General features: G+C 38.1%; 1 protein-coding gene across 17 annotated transcripts in view; it reads left to right on the forward strand.

Moving 5' to 3' along the window:
• Window positions 1-11,978, forward strand: part of PPIP5K2 (diphosphoinositol pentakisphosphate kinase 2) — a 128,038-nt gene that overhangs the window by 64,486 nt on the left and 51,574 nt on the right. The window lies entirely within an intron of this gene.

Consider the following 11,978-nt stretch of genomic DNA (forward strand, 5'->3'; position numbering starts at 1 on the left):
GTCTTCTATTTCTTTTCTGGGTAGTCTGGGTTGTTCATGTGTTTCCAGGAATTTATTCATTTCCTCTGAATTGTCTAGTTTGTTGGCATACAGTTATTCATAGTATCCTCTTATGATTTTTAAAATTTCTTCGGGATCTACAGAATGTCGCTTTTCTCATTTATTATTTTGTTTATTTGGGTCTTATCTCTTTTTGACTTTGTCAGTCTAGCTAAAAGCTTGTCAATCTTGTTGATCTTCTCAAAGAACCACCTTTTGGTTTCATTTATTCTCTATTGTTTTTTTGTTGTTGTTGTTGTTCTCCATATCATTTATATCTGCTTTAATCCTTATTTCTTTTCTTCTACTTGCTTTAGGATTAGTTTGCTGTTCATTTTCTGGCTTCTTCAGTTGTTCCATTAGTTCTTTGATTTTAGCTCTTTCTCCTTTTAATAGATGCATTTAGCTCTGTAAATTTCCCCCTCATTACTCCCTTCAGTGCATCCCATAAGTTTTGATATGTTGTGTTCTCATGTTCATTCATCTCTAGATATTTAGCAGTTTCTCTTGCAATTTCTTCTTTGACCCACTGATTGTTTAGAAGTGTGTTTAACCTCCAGATATTTTTGAATGTTATAGATCTTTGATGGTTATTGACTTCTAGTTGTATTCTACTGTGATCCTCAGAGAATGCGCTTTGAATAATTTCAATCTTTTTAAATTTATTGACTCTTGTTTTATGGCCCAGCATATGACCTACCCTGGAGAAAGTTCCATGAGCACTAGAGAAGAATGTATATTCCAAATGTATATTTGGGATGTAATGCTCTATATATATCAGTTAAGTCTAATTCATTTATCACATTGTTTAGGTTCTCAGTTTCCTTACTGGTCTTCTGTCTGGTTGATCAATCTATAGGAGAGAGATATATTGAAGCCCCCCACAATTATTGTGAAAATATCTATTGCATCCTTCAGTTTTGCCAGTTTATCTCATGTACTTCGGGGCACCTTGGTTGGGTACATAAACATTTATGATTGTTATTTCTTCTTAGTGACTTGTCCCTTTTATTAGTTTATAATGTCCTTTTTTGTCTCTTATGACATTCTTGCATTTAAAGCCAATTTTATCTGAAATTAATATTGCTACCCCTGCTTTCTTTTGGCTATAGCTTGCATGGAATATTTTTTTAAATCCTTTCACTTTCAATTTTTTTGCATCACTGGGTCTAAGATGAGTCTCTTGTAAGCAAGGTATTGATGGTTCATATTTGTTAATCCATTCTGCCAATCTAAATCTTTTAGTTGGGGAGTTTAATCCATTCACACTCAATATTATTACTGTGAAGACAGTTCTTGAATCAGCCATATTATCCTTAGGTTTTTATTTGTCATATGTATTCCACCCCCCTTTATTTCCTTTAAGGTACCCTTTCTAATGCTCTTCAGTTCTGTGTCCTTCTCCAGACCTCACTCTCTTTTCTTTTTTTCTCAGCTGGTAGAGCTCCCTTTAATATTCTTGTATGGCAAGTCTCTTGTTAGCAAATTCTCTGAGCATTTGTTTGTAAAAATTTGAAGTTGTGCCTCAATTTTGAAGGAGAGCTTTGCTGGATAAAGAATTCTTCTCTGGCAGTTTTCCTCTTTCAGAATTTTAAATATGTCATACCACTGCCTTCTCTCCTCCATGGTGGCCGCTGAGTAGTCACTACTTAGTCTTATGTTGCTTCCTTTGTAGGTGGTGAATTGCTTCTCCCTTGCTGCTTTCAGAAGTTTCTCCTTCAGTATTTGACAGTCTGATCAGAATATGTCTCGGAGTGGGTTTATTTGGATTTATTCTATTTGGAGTTAGTTGGGCATCTTTGATTTGCATATCTATGTCATTTAGCAGGGTTGGGAAGTTTTCCCGAATGTCTTTGAATGCTCTTCATAGTCCTTTATCCTTCTCTTCCCCTTCTGAAACACCAATGATTCTTATATTTGTTCACTTCATGTTGTCCATCATTTCCCTGAGATTCATTTCAAACTTTTCAATTTTTTTTCACCATTTATTCTTTTGTGCTTTCACTTTCCAACACACTAACTTTGAGTTTGCTTGTATTTGTTCTGCTACTTCCTCAAATCTGGTGTTATGCGTCTCAAGAATCTTTGTAATTTGTTCCACAGTGTCTTTTATTTCCATAAGATCTGCTGTTTTTTAATTTACTCTTGCAAATTCTTCTTTATGCTTTTCTAGGGTCTTCTTGATGTCCTTTATATCCTGAGTCATGATATTGGTGTTTGTGATCACTTCTTTGATTAATTGCTCCAAATTCTGTCTCCTCTGGTTTTTTATTTGGGTGTTTGGGTTATCCGTATCTTCTGGTTTCTTCATATGCTTTAAAATTTTCTGTTGTTTTTGGCCTCTTGGCATTTGCTTCCCTTGGTAGGGTTATTTTAGGATATGCTAGCTTACTTAAACAATTATCTATAATTTAACAGAGCTGCAGCTTGGTGAGTGCACTTTCCCTGACCTACCATCAGATGGGGCTCCTGAGCCACCTCTTAACCTCAAGCCAGTTTTCTGCAACTTCGTCTGTGTACAGAGTAGGGGCTGAAACCATGTGGAGGTCCAATCAGAGCATCAATAGTCTGTGTGCAGCAGGGACTGCCAGACCTGTTGATGGGGGCATGCCCTGTGCAGTTTGGCAGGGAGAATGCTCTAAGACTCAGCACTGCCAGTCATTTCCGGGGCTGCGACTGGAATACCTTTGGGCTACAGAACACATCTAACCCTTCAGCTCAGATTCCACACAGTCCCTTTCTGCTGTGGGCCCACACGTCCCTTGGATTGGTGGAAGGCTCCTGGCACCTCTATGTGGCACCGCTACCTCTAGGCTGTGGACACTGCGGGCTTTCACAGAGGTAGAGTGTGCACTGTCACAAGCCAGCTGAATCCCGAATTCCCTCAAGGAAGCTCTTGGCCACAATGCTGCGAAGGGGTCTCCAAGCCAGCTGCAAAGATGGCTGCTCGGGGTGTGTGGAAAGCTATCCCATTCCGTGATTGTCCTTCTGCTGTCTTTGGCATGGGGTCTCTTAGCTGCATGTTTGCAAAGAGTTATCACCCACACCAGATACTGAAGCAGGTGTCCAGGGCGTGGAAGGTACTCCCCACTGTGCTCAACTGTGGCTCCAGCTGCTGGATCCCCCGCGGCTTTCTGGGTTGAACGCTCATTTGCCTTCGAACACAGTCTCTTGGTTTCTTGCCACCATGCTCAACTGCGGCTCTGACTTCCAGTTCACCATCAGCTTTCGGGACCAAACACTTCCACATCTCTGAACACAGTGTCTCGATTTCTCCAAGTACACAGTCACTGGGTGTAGAAGTCCCTTCCCACCCAGTGGAACCCTGGAGCTGCTGTTCTGGGGCCCTTTCTGTCCTTTATCTAGTGTTTTTCAGGTAGGAGAATTTTGCTCTGTCTCTCGCAATCTGCCGTCTTGGCTCCTCTGGTATCCCTTTGGTTTTTATTTTTCAGATTTGCCCTCCCCCTTTTTTTATTCCTTCAGGTTACCCTTACTAATACTCTTTAGTTCTGTGCCTTTCTCCAGACTTCTCTTTCTTTTTTTTCTCAGCCAGTAGAAGTCCCTTTAATATTTCTTGCAGGGTAAGTCTCTTGTTAAGAAGTTCTCTCAGCATTTGTTTGTCTGTGAAAATTTAAGCTCTACCTCACTTTTTTTTTTTAATATTTATTTTATTGAGATATACTTACATACCACACAGTCATACAAAACAAATTGTACATTCGTTTGTTCACAGTACCATTACATAGTTGTACTTTCATCACCAAAATCAATCCCTGACACCTTCATTACCACACACACAAAAATAGCAAGAATAATAATTAAAGTGAAAAAGAGCAATTAAAGTAAAAAAGAACACTGGGTGCCTTTGTCTGTTTGTTTCTTTGTTTGTTTGTTTCCTTCCCCTATTTTTCTACTCCTCCATCCATAAACTAGACAAAGGGGAGTGTGATCCTTATGGCTTTCCCAATCCCATTGTCCCCCCTCATAAGCTACATTTTTATACAGTTGTCTTCAAGATTCATGGGTTCTGGGTTCTAGTTTGATAGTTTCAGGTATCTACCACCAGCTACCCCAATTCAGTAGAACCTAAAAAAGGTTGTCTATATTGTGCTTAAGAGTGCCCACCAGAGTGACCTCTCAGCTCCTTTTGGAATCTCTCTGCCACTGAAGCTTATTTTGTTTTCTTTCACATCCCCCTTTTGGTCAAGAAGATGTTCTCCATCCCATAATGCCGGGTCTACATTCCTCCCCGGGAGTCATATTCCACGTTGCCAGGGAGATTCACTCTCCTGGGTGTCTGATCCCACGTAGCGGGGAGGGCAGTGATTTCACCTTTCAAGTTGGCTTAGCTAGAGAGAGAGGGCCACATTTGAGCAACAAAGAGGCATTCGGGAGGAGGCTTTTAGGCACAATTATAGGGAGGCCTAGCCTCTCCTTTGCAGCAACAGTCTTCCCAAGGGCAAATCCCGTGAGCTCTACCTCACTTTTGAAGAGAGTTTTGCTGGATAATCAATTCTTGACTGGCAGTTTTTCTTTTTCAGAATTTTAAGTATGTTATACACTGCCTCTTTGCCTCCATGGTGCCCACTGAGTAGTCAGTGCTTAGTCTTATGTTATTTCCCTTGTATGTGGTGAATCACTTCTCTCTTGCTGCTTTCAGAAGTTTCTCCTTCTCTTCAGCATTTGACAGTCTGATCATTATATGTCTTGGAGTGCATCTATTTGGATTTATTCTATTTGGAGTTCACTGGGCATCTTTGATTTGCATATTTATGTCATTTAGAAGTGTTGGGAAGTTTTCCCCAACTATGTCTTGAAACGCTTCCTAGCCCTTTATTTTTTCTCTTGTCCTTCTGGGACACTAATGATTGTTATGTTATCACGCTTCATGTTGTCCATCATTTCCCTGAGATCCGTTTGAAATTTTTTGATATTTTTCACCATTTGTTCTTTTGTGTGTTTGCCTTCAGCCTCTAGTTCACTTATCTTTTTCTTCTGCCTCTTCAAAGCTATTGTTGTGTGTCTTTAGTATATTTTTAACTTGATTGACGGTATCTTTTATTTCCATATGATCTGCTATTTTTTTATTTACTTTTCAAATTCTTCTTTATGCCCTTCTAGAGTCTTTTTGATGTCCTTTATGTCTTTAGCCGTCGTGTTGAAGTTGTTTTTGGTTTTGTGTGTACTTCTTTAATTAATTGCTCTAAATTTTATATTTCTTCCAGCTTTTTATTCTGTTTGTTTGGCTTGTCCATATTTTCTTGGTTCTTCAGGTGCTTTATGATTTTCTGTTGGTTTCAGGCATTTGGTTATTTTGGTAAGATTACTTCAGGAAATGCAGGATTATTTGAGAATTTATATATAACTTGGCAGAGCTATAGCTTGGTTGAGTGCATGTTCCCTGTCCTACCAGCACATGGCACTCTTGAGCCTCTCTTACCTTCAAGCCAAGTTTCCCCAACTTCACCAGCATGTTGGGCATGGTCCAAACTGGTTGGGAGTCCAATCAGTGCACCAGTTCTCCATGTTCAGTGGGGACTGCCTGCCCTGGGGGCATGATGTGGGCCCTGTGTAGTTTGGCAGGTAACCTGCTCAAGGGCTCCCTCCACCTCAAACATGCCCCACTTTCTGCTTGCTGTGCGCCCATGAGCCTTTGGGGTGTGGGACCGGCTCCTAGTGCTTCCATTTGCTGCCCACTTCTATCCCTGCTTCTTGCTCCTGCACCCCCTGGACTTCCGTGAGGGAAGAGTAAATGTGGTCAATACTCATCCTCTACCTCCTGGGTTCTCTTATGGGAGCTCCCAGCCAGGTGGCTGTGGAGGATTATCTCCCCAGTTAATTGTTAAGATGGGTTCATAGGAGTGGAGAGCTGCTGTTCATTCCCTTGCCCAGCAGCCATCTCACTGCTGGCAGACCCGGTAGGTGGTCCCACCCGAACAAACTTCACCCTGAATCTCAAGGCGCACTCTGTTCTCTGCTCACATCCGGAACTGCAGTTCTGGCAGTCCTCCGGTGCCTCTTGGTTGCCATCCCAATAGGTTGGACATGTATGGCACACAGTGCTGCCCAGGTGCTGCTGGTGTCCTGATGCGAGCTTGAGATTCACTCTCAGAAGGGGCTGAATCTGCTGGTTGTTCCTGCTGCTGCCACTGCCTTCCTGCTAGACTTTTTTTTTTTTAATATTCATTTTATTGAGATATGTTCACATACCATGCAGTCATACAAAACAAATCGTACATTTGGTTGTTCACAGTACCATTACATAGTTGTGCATTCATCACCAAAATCAATCCCTGACACCTTCATTACCACACATACAAAAATAACGATAATAATTAAAGTAAAAAAGAGCAATTAAAGTAAAAAAGAACACTGGGTGCCTTTGTTTGTTTGTTTGTTTCCTTCCCCCATTTTTCTACTCATCCATCCATAAACTAGACAAAGGGGAGTGTGGTCCTTATGGCTTTCCCAATCCCATTATCACTCCTCATAAGCTACATTTTTCTATAATCGTCTTCAAGATTCATGGGTTCTGGGTTGTAGTTTGATAGTTCCAGGTATCTACCGCCCAGCTAGACTTTTTAATTAATGGCCACTCCTGGCTCCCCACCTGCTTCGGACTGGGAGGGTGTTTATGCTACGTCGTGAGCAGAGGCCGAGTGGCCACAGAGCTTGGGGTTCCTTCCCGGAGACCTTCTTCTTTATTGTTTTGTGGTGGAGGTATGCGTTCTGCCTGTCCTTATTCCACCATCTTCCTAGAAGTATAAATGCTATCTTTTTAAAAATTTGTTTTCTTTTTGTTACTGCTTTATAAAAAAGTAATTTGCTTTTTAATGTTGACTTTATGTTCATCAACCTTGTTGAACTCATTTATTCTAATTTATCCATTGATTTTTTTTTTTTTTGGAAATTTTAAAAGCATATAATCATACTCAGATGTTTTTTTCCCATCTTTTACCATCCTTTTTTTATTGTTGTTCTTTTTCTTGCTTTATATCAATAGCTTAAATCTTCAAAAGAATATTAAAGTGACATTTTTCTTGTCCCTGTTCTCCAAAGGGTAAGTTTTTTTTTGTTTTTTTTTTTTTTTTTTTTAAATTCAGTTTTATTGAAATATATTCACAAACCATACAGTCATCCATGGTATACAATCAACTGTTCACAGTATGATCATATAGTTATGCGTTCATCACCACAATCTATTTCTGAACATTTTCCTTACATCAGAAAGAATCAGAATCAGAATAAAAAATAAAAGTGAAAAGAGAATACCCAAACCATCCCCCCATCCCACCCTATTTGTCATTTAGTTTTTACTCCCATTTTTCTACTGATTTTTTTTCAATTTTTTAACTTTGTTTATCAAAAAATTAAAAACAAACAGGCAAACAACAACCAAAAAACCCCACAACATTTCAAACAAAGCAATGGATTAAGGAAAACAAATAACCTAAAATAACTACTTTGCTTCCAATATGTTCCTACCATACCCCAAGAAAATTAATAAACCATGTCCAAACAGAGGAGTAAGAAAAACAAATAATCTAAAATAACTACATTGCTTCCAACATGTTCCTACCATACCCCAAGAAAATTAACAACCCCTAAGAAAACAAAGGAATAAGAGAAAAAAAAAAAACCTAAAATAACTCTATTGCTTCCAACATGATCTTACTATATCCAAGAAAGTTTACAAACCATAATCATTCCTGAGCATTCCCATAACATTGAGATTACCCTCCATAGTTTATCTGTTCTTATTAGATTATCATTCCCCCTCCACTAATTGGTATCTCTAGGTCCCCTACATTCTACAGTATAAAACATTGTAAATTTTTCACAGAATTCACATTAGTGGTAACATACAATATCTCTCTTTTTGTGCCTGGCTTATTTTGCTCAGCATTATGTATTTTTTTTTTTTTTTTTTTTTAATCTTCATTTTATTGAGATACATTCACATACCACGCAGTAACACAAAACAAATCGTACTTTCGATTGTTCACAGTACCACTACATAGTTGTACATTCATCACCCAAATCAATCCCTGACACCTTCATTAGCACACACACAAGAATAACAAGAATAATAATTAGAGTGAAAAAGAGCAATCGAAGTAAAAAAGAACACTGGGTACCTTTGTCTGTCTGTTTCCTTCCCCTATTTTTCTACTCATCCTCCACAAACTAGACAAAGTGGAGTGTGGTCCCCATGGCCTTCCCAACCCCCCCGTCACCCCTCACAAGCTACATTTTTACACAACTGTCTTCGAGATTCATGGGTTCTGGGCTGTAGTCCGATAGTTCCAGGCATCCACCACCAGCTACCCCAATTCTCTAGAACCCAAAAAGGGCCGTCTAAAGTGTGCGTAAGAGTGCCCACCAGAGTGACCCCTCAGCCCCCCCCCGGACTCTCTCTGCCACTGAAGCTCACCCCATCCCCCTCCACATCCCCCCCCCCCCCCGGTCAAGAAGATGTTCTCCGTCCCACGACACCAGGCCCACACTCCTCCCCGGGAGTCACACTCCACGCCGCCAGGGAGATTCACTCCCCTGTGTGTCCGATCCCACGCAGGGGGGAGGGCAGCGACCCCACCCTTCAAGCTGGCCCAGCCAGAGAGAGAGGGCCACACCCGAGCAACAAAGAGGCATTCGGGAGGAGGCTCCCAGGCACAACCATAGGGAGGCCTAGCCTCTCATCAAAGGGTAAGTTTTTAACTCTCCACTGTTAAGTATAATACTGTCTGCAGGTTTTTTAATAGCTGCCCTTCTTCAAACTAAGGAAATTGCATTTTATTTCTGTTTTGCTGAGAATTTTTTTTATCATGAAGTTAGTGAATTTTATCGTATTTTCTTTGTATCTATTCAACATATGACTTTTGAATGTGAATCTAACCCTAGTTCATAGAATTAACTCAACTTTTATATATTGTCCTTTTTGTATATCATTGTTTTGTGTTTGCTAATACTTTTGGTTATGAGTTTTGCATCTATGTTCAGGAGTCACATTGGCTTTTACTTTTCTATTCTGTAGTCCTTGTCTAGTTTTGGTATCAGGATTACTCTAGTCTCAAAATTATTTGGGATTGTTTCCTATGTTTTGGGAAAAGTTTGTGTTTAAATGTTAAGTAAAAGTTACTCGGAAACCCATGTGGTTTTGCCATTTTCTTTTGGGGAACTTTGTAATTATAGATTCTGGAATAGTTTTACTTCTCAGTTTTATATACCTTCTTGTGTCATTATTAACTTACATTTTTCTAGAAGTTTATAATATGCTCTTAAGTGCTTTGTAACGGAGCAGACTCATTAGAGATGTCCCTTTTTGTGTCATAACATTTACCTTTTATTTGTGAGCAGTCTCACCAGTGATCTATCAGTTCTAGTAGATCTTTCAAAGAACCAACTTTTAGATTTGTTGGTTCTCTTAATTATGTACTTTTCTATTTAATTTATGATTTAAAAATTTATTTCTTCTACTTGCATAGTTTATTTTGCTCTTTTTTCTAAATATTGAAAACTGATAACTCTAGATGGATGTGTATTAACTAATGTTCAGTCTTTCCAAAAATATGCATTCCAGGCTGTAAATTTCCCTTTTCGCACTGTTTTTACCATCATCACAAATTTTGAGATATATTATTTTCCTTATATGGTTTGGGACATTTACTAATTTACTTTGTGATTTCTTAGTAGATACATGGGCTATTTAAAGTGAATTTTTGAAATTTCCAAAGCCATGACATTTTCAAGTTATACTTTTGTTATTTTGAATGTCATTTCATTGTGGTAAAAATAAAAATTCTTATTAATTTTTTTCGTCTTTTTCTTTTACTGTTGTATGTTAAAATTTCCTATGTATTGGAGGATTTATCCTGTCCTTGTAGTTCTCTTGATTCTTGATTTACATATTTTGATGCCAAGTTGTTATTAGATGCATACAAATACAGAATTGATAGATTCCAAACTGCTTTTTACCTTTGAGATTAATGTAGGTACCAGCTTACATTTCTTTTATTTGCTTTTATTTATAGCATACCATCTTTCTATTTTCAAGCTTTCTGAAATTTTATATTTTTAGATAGATCTCTTAAAAACTGCATATAGTTTAAGTGTCTTACATTTGCACTGCCTGTTTTATTTTTTCTCTCCTCTCTTGCTGTGTTTAGAAATTATACTTGATTTTACTATTTATTTTGTGGAACCAGGCTTTCATGACTTTTGAACCTTGGATGTTTACATCTTGCTTTTACTTGAGTCTTCCTGGACAATGCAAGGACTCTAGACGAGTGCTTTTCAAATTTTAACTTGTGTAAGGATCACCTGAGTTCTTGTTAAAATGCAGATTCTGACTAATTAAATCTGGGGTGAGGCCTGGATTTCTGCATTTCTAACAAGCATAGGGTTCAGGGTTCAGGCCAGTGCGGCTAGTCATTGGAACATATATTTAGCAGCAAGACCTAAAAGCATTGTAACATTTGCCCAGCTTGTGAATTATATACTATTTGTATTGTATATTTTAATTCTACATGTTTAAAATCTCATAATGCCATTGTTGTTATTCTTTTATGCAAGCACTATTCACTTAGATATATCCACTGATTTACTCTTTTAGTTACTTTTTCTTTTTTTCTGAGTTTCAGATCTTCCTGCTAAATCATTTTACTTCTGCCTAAAGAACAATATAGTATTTCTTTTGGTATCAGTCTGCTGGTGGTTTGTCTGAAAATGTCTTTATTTACATTTTATTCTTGTAGAATATTTTGACTGGATGTAGAATTCTAGGATGGCACTTATTTTCTTTCATTGCTTTGAAGATACTGTTACAGTATCTTCTGGCCTCTGCTGTTTGCTTTGAGAAGTCAGCTCTTTGTCTTATTGTTACTCCTTAGAAGAAAACAAAATTTTTTTCCCCAACTCCTTTTGGCTACAGTTAACATTTTATTTTTGTCTTTGGTTTTCAGGAATTTTCTGTTGTGTGTCAAGGTGTGGTTTACTTTTCATTTATCCTGCTATGGTTTTTTAGGATTCTTGGATCTGTGACTTAATATCTTTCATCGTTTTTACAGCTTTCTCTTGCCTTATCCTTTCTTTTGATTTTTCTACCCTTTTGTCTCTATGCGTTATTCTCTATTTTATCTTCTAACCTATCTTTTAGTTCATTCAGTCTATCTTTGGCTGTATCTAATTTGCTTTAAATTAAGCCACTGTGTTTTTCAATACTAGAGTTTTTAGTTGCTTGGATAAAAATCTGTTATTTTAAAAATAGTTTGCAATTCTTTGCAGATTTTCAATGTATTTTTCTTCTTGAACTTAGTAAGCTCCTTATTCTTCAGTTTTTAACTGACAACTCTAATATCTAGTGTTTCTTTGGTTAATTCTAATATCTAGTGTTTCTTTGGTTCTGTGTTTGTTGTCTACACTGCCGAATGTCATTCATTATGTCTTATTTTCTTGTCTGCCTGAATATCTTTCATTGTAGCTGGACAGTTTATTTGTAGAAATAGTTTGAGCTTAAGTTGATGTTATCTTCCAGTAAGAATATTTGTTTCTGTTATGGGCCTGTGGACATAGCAATCTGGCATTACCTTAATCCAGTTTCAGAAACAGAGATTTTTTGGAAACAATCAGACAATTTGAATCTGGTCTGCAGGTTGTTGGTGTGTTGATTTGCTTCTGATTTCTCCTCACTTTGTTGAACCCTAAGTGCAGGGAATTTACCAGAGCTCTGTGTTTGGTGAACTCTGAATTCCACTTTTGTTCCCTTAGCCCAACAAGGCTGTTAAAGCTCTACTTAGCATCTCAAGTGTCTCTTCAGTATCAACAAATACACCACTGCAAAACAGCCTCAAATAATAGGCTTACTCTCTGGAAAACCTTTTTTATAAATTTTGGCTTCATAATTTTTTACTACCTTGTTAACTCTCAGAAGCCTTAAAGTA

Source organism: Choloepus didactylus, chromosome 13 (assembly GCF_015220235.1).
Source record: "Choloepus didactylus isolate mChoDid1 chromosome 13, mChoDid1.pri, whole genome shotgun sequence".
NCBI classification, from domain to species: Eukaryota; Metazoa; Chordata; class Mammalia; order Pilosa; family Megalonychidae; genus Choloepus; species Choloepus didactylus.